Here is a 6,000-nt window from a genome sequence, read left to right on the forward strand (position 1 = left end):
CACTACAGAGGCTGCGCTCACGGCACAGGGGGTGAGACATGTACTTGCACAGTGATACAAATTGTTTCTTCCTCTGCAGCTCCTCCATCAAACTCACAGATGAACATGAAGATGAATGATAACCCCAGAGGAAATGAATGCAGTGTGCACAGGAATCGCCCACTGAGCAGCGGGAGCGACCTTTGCCTAGTCGTCCTACCTGGGTATTTCCGCTTCGCCATTCACTGTGACCTAAGCATGTGGTAACAAGTCCAAGTTCAGCAGCACGCTGGGAACCGCACGTCGCTCTGCTCCCGATTCCTCCTCATTTAAAGCTCTGACAATAACCTCCGCCGCTCTTTTCCCTCTCAGTACACTTTAGTCCAGATTCTTTAACCTCTGCTTAATGCCCTGCTTTCCTTCCCTCCGCTGCCCCTCCTCCTCCTCCTCCTCCTCCTCCTCCCCCCTGTGCACAAACACACCATAAATCGTTCCACCTCCAAGGGAACGGCTCTGATTTCAGCCCCCCTTCCCCCCCGAGGGCTTTTACTGAGACGAGTTCAGCTCCGTCAGACGGATGGGAGGAGAAAGGTGGAAAGAGGAGAAAGAATGGGAAAAAGGAGCAGTGTCACCTTACATATTGTCCAGGGGAAAAAAGGTTTAGGGTTGGGGTTTTTTTTTTACACGCTGGAATTTAAGAGCCTCTGAGACCAAAAATAGTGTTTTGTTTTGGCCGTGCAAGAGGGCAGGACGGAGCTTTGATTGCATTTTGAACAGACTTGTTAACTGCACAGTGAATTCACCTGATTCTATGGTTCAGTCCAGAATATTTGGAACCTCCAGACAAACGCGAGTGAGACTGAAAGACAAATTAATTTGCATGCAGGATGTCCTCAGACTCTCTCTGAGTCTAACATCAGATTTAGTTTGTTATCCCATAAATAAAACCCTGCACTGCCTTCCTGCCACGGTCCTGATTATTTCAGTTTAATTTTCTTTTGAAGCTCATCTCATTTATCATCCAGCAGTTTGACTCTTTAAATCCAGGATTTAACTACTCCAGATTCCTGCCTGCATCTGGTTTCATTTATTATCTCTTCCTGCGACTGAACTTGAAATGTTTCGGCACAACGCGCACCACAGGTACACCACATGCTTCAGAGTTTTTACCTGGCATAGCCTTTAATGCTATAATGCTGAGCTAAGCAACCGTTCAATATTTTTGGTACCCTTCCCTTGGGGGACCAGAGTAACAGTACGGGTGGAGCTAGACCCATGCCAGAATGTCATCTGTTACATTTAAAGCCCGCGTCTGTATGGGCTCATCTGGTGGAAGGAAGTGAAAGATTGCACAGTGACGAGCTTGTGTTTGCATATTTATTGGCCAGGCCTTAGCAAAGGGATCCCACATGGAGAGCTGTCTGGAGTGCTGATGAATAACTAAGTCACTACAGCAATTCATACAAGTCACCCATGGCCACTTCACCGATCTCAATCTCAAAAGGTCTTTTACCTGGTTAAATAAAAATGGTTAGATAAAAGTGTAAGGCTTAAAGACAAGGGAAAGTAGCTCATAATTTAGTTCTGATGCATTTAGTTATGTAAGACAAAGGTGTTTTGGCAGAGTTCTCTGAGAGCGTAAATCACGAAACATTAGTATTTCACCACCTGGAGATAAGACTACAGTTTTTATGGAGATTTTGGCAGCTACAGGTTTCACTATATATATAAGTTACACATGTATGTTGACACTGTTGGTGCCAATAAATAGATTTTCCCAAAACATGACTGGAAAATTCTCACGTTCTTTTCACTCTCACGGAAAACAATCTGGAGTCACTTCCCGAAAGAAAAGTGAGAATCTAGTTGGAACCTGCCCACAGCTCTGATCACTGTTTACATTAGAGGAGGTAGCTGGAGTTTCCCCTCGAGGCTGCAGATTCAGGTATAATGCTCGAGTTGTTTCAAGATCGGAGACGAGGGCTGCGGAGGTGCAGTCGCCTCCCGGTCTCCCTGCAGATCCACTCTGTTGATCTTAGTCTGTAATGAAGAGCTTTGTTAGCTCGGGCATGCGGCGTGCTGCGACAGCTTCCCAACACTGTGGGTGTATGTGGTGAGCAATTACTGTGCTGTTCACTCCAATACAGAACATCAAACCTCTGCCTCCAGGTGCACAGAAACATGGACTGAGGTTACCCTGAGTAAAATGTAAACATCCAAGCAAGACACTTTACTTAACCATGCGATGGCACGCTGCAATGGAGAGTTCCGCCTTTTCGTACAGTTTATTTTGCGTTATTTAACATTTAAATAAACGAACTTTGGACATTTGTGAATCGATCACCAAAAAAACCCTGAATTCTTGTTTAAATACTTTTATCCCAGATATAAGAGGCCTGATCATCCCAGCTGCAGTGGACTTCCTTAAAACCACTTGCAACCCGGCTGCCAGCAGAAATTTTGAATTTGTTTTTAAATAACTATTTAAAATGGGTCGTTTAATGTGCTGCTGGTGGTTTCTTGAGTTCACACTATGCTGATTAAGCCTATCAACTCCACACAACATATTCTCTGCGACTCTATCTCTGTTGTTCGTTTTTGTGCACAGAAAGACTGACCAGGCCACGGCGGAGGAAACAAATAAAGACATCCTAATATGCGGCAGCTTCATACAGTTGGACGATGGCTGAAAAAGAAGCACCCATTATTGGTTTCAGAGTTGGATTCTACTGCTAAAATTAAACCTGGACAACTGAACGCAACCCAGCTGACGCTCTTCACTGCACCACACAGCTCAAAGTTTTCCTGCATGAAGTAGGTGAGAGTCACATTAGGTTGAAAAAAAGATATACAACATGTTATTTAACAAAGCACCCACAGAAGGTAAGAGCTGTCTCTGCCTGTGTGTGTGAGTGTGTGAGGGAAAGTGTTTCAGTAATGGAAGTCTCACTCTTGACAACTTTAATATCCAGAAAAGTGTAGAAGTACAAGTTGCACTGCAGCAGGAGCAACCATTCCTCCACTGGGACAAAAAACTGATAACCAATCACAGGTTGGGGGGGGGGGGGGTCAATACCACTTCCTGCAATTAACTCCAAGAAAAACAGCATCTTTTATTTATTGCCTCCTCTTCTCTGGCACTCTCTGTCTGTAAGGCCCGCTGGTGTGAGAGGATCAGGTAACCCTCCTCCTGATGACTCGACAACTTAACACCAACACTTCCCTCCTTGTTATAGGGTCAAAGGTCAGGTTTACTGCGCCACAGAGTGTTAACACTGTGGACGGGTGACACATAAACAAGATGTGGGGGGGGGGGAGTGAAAGGACAAAAGCTTGTGTTTCCTTAGAAAGCGTGTAGAGTTCAGTGGGTTTCATTGGACGCGGGAGGGCAGGAGTCTGGTTTCCTCTCGCACCTGCTGCACCTCCCAGAGCAGTGACTTATCTGACTAATCTGAGATCTGAGCTCCCAATCTTCAAACAAAACATCATAACCATATCGTCAGACGTGTCATTTAAAAAATCCTAAAGAAATGTGTAAAATTCAGTTTATCTTCTCTAAAGAGTGAACAGAAAAAACTTGATTAATTCATGTATTTATTTCAACTTATAACAAGGTGATTAGCACTCCATCGGCACGATGGTATTTCAGGTTTCGTGTCATTTGTACTCCCTCATCTCACAGTCCATTCCAGGAACAACAATTTCCCTCAGGGATTTTGCCCTAATTTGTGATTCATCGTATTCTTCCGAGTGTCCACTTGTACAAGCGGAACTCCTCTCATTGCCTCTAGCAAGCTTCCGCTGTACACGCTATACCTTTTGAAGATATTATTCGCATAACCCTCTCCATGTCCGCTACGGATGTAGGTTTAGATAGATCCCTCCATTTTCACAGCACAATAACATAATATCACAGTGGACTTTGAACCCTCCCTCCCAAGTTTGAACAAATATTCCAAATTTGAATAAAAAAAGTGACAACCAACAAGTGAAAGGACAACCAATATAATGTGCGGTAACTGTTTCTCTCTCTTACTCTCTCCATATCCTTCCCCTCTGATTTGTAGCTTCACACCCACACACTGTATAAATAATATGACAATTGATTCTCTGTTTACAGACTCACTCACACACAAGAGCTCTTCACTGTGTTTCTCTGTGCATTGCTACCCACACAGACTCATGTACGCCGAGTCTGCTTCAGGACAGCAGGGGGCTGGGGGAGAATACTGAGGATGCATTGTGGGGAAAACACACTGTGCATTTGCCGTCTTGCTCTGATGATCAGACTATTGTTAGTGATATAAATATGGGGTATATGGAGTAAAAGATTCCCTCGTCTCCTGCCGACTGTTCCGAGTTAAGATTTGGACACAGCACGGAGCAATGACATCCAAACACCCGTGGTCAGTCACAAAGGAGAAGTCGGGTCACATTTTAATGCCAGGTGTGAACACACCTACTGAACATAATGATCAGATTATGACAGAAAAGAATAACTAGTTCACACACACTTGATGCAGTGCCATGTTGTCCATCTCTGCAGCCGCTCGCCGCCCCTTGTATTAATGAGCTGCACTCTCTGCTTTCATGGATGTCAGTCATCCGCAATAACAGGACAGGACAGCAGCATGACACACTTTGCTCTAAATAGCACACACACACACACACACACGCTAACAATTATAACGTGATGTGAAGGCAAAGCCACACAGGTCACTGTTAAGAAGACGTTCTCAAAGTCAACGGAGTCAACAAAATAAAATTCAGACAACAACCTGAACCAAGTATTTTGTGGAGGGACATCACAAAACGAAAAAAAACAATTAGCACTCGAGGCCAACAGAAGAGGTCTGCACACACAAAGATGTGAAAAGAATCTGACTTTTATAAATGTATTTTACACTTTTTCTGGTATGAGGTTTCAACAATGTAAAAAAAAAAATACTAATTTTTAATGATTTTTAATAATGTAATTCACTGTAAAATATATCAAATGTTGACATTCTGACCATTTATTTGCTTTAATAGATGAGGGTGAAGGATTTGGATGATGCGACTGACTGAACACCTTTTACAAAAAAACCCACAACATGGCTGACGTAATATATAGGTAACAAACACACGGCATTATCATGGCATCATGTTGCTGTCAAGACATTGGACGGACGACCGCAGACGACCACGGTGAACCTGCGGACAAAAACCCTTCATGTCCAGAAGAATCTTTCTAATCTGCCATTCAGAGTTTGTACTCATTTGCACTATGATGTGGTGCCACCGCATCGGGCTTCGGCTAATGTGATGAGTCACACTGCTATTTCTATCCAGTGCACATTAACGCCGCTGTCACAGAGGCTCGGCACGCTGATGTCAACATCAGCTTTCTGCTTATCCGTCTGACAAGGGAAGTCCTGCGTGTCACAAACACGCTGGTGGGTAGTAAGGGATTTATTGACCTGACCTGTAATACTTTTCTTTGACCTCTTCAATATGTTGCCTTCACAACACATGTAAAGCAGCAAGACACAATAGGAAATAGATGGCAGATAAGGGCAGGGTTGTTAAGAGCCCATTCCGTCAGCCTTGATGAATTATTATCCTTTATTTACTGTAGAACAAGTGTCGGCCCTCAAGGTCATCCTCCACTTGCTTTTGAACTCCTGTTCAGTATTTTGTCCTGGCTCAGTGGCCATATTTAGGTGGCCATCATAGAGTCAGTAAAGTTAAGGACTGCTGTCCGAATATATATATACTCACAGGGAAGCAATTCACTGATTAACGTGTGTCTGCCTCTGCTGCACTAGGTGGCAATACACACTTTAAGCTGGTTAGTACTGCATGGTTTCCTGTTTAGGCGTGTTAGTCAGACCTGAGACTTTCATTTCATTTAGACAAACACCTGAGGAGAAAAAGCTGCTGTATCCTGTTTTCCAGCATGCTTATAGAATCGCACAGGATTCCAGAAATTAAACACGGGGTCTATAAGTGTGAACGCAAATGAGAAATGAGAAGACTTTT

The sequence above is a fragment of the Solea solea genome, chromosome 5 (assembly GCF_958295425.1).
Source record: "Solea solea chromosome 5, fSolSol10.1, whole genome shotgun sequence".
NCBI lineage: Eukaryota > Metazoa > Chordata > Actinopteri > Pleuronectiformes > Soleidae > Solea > Solea solea.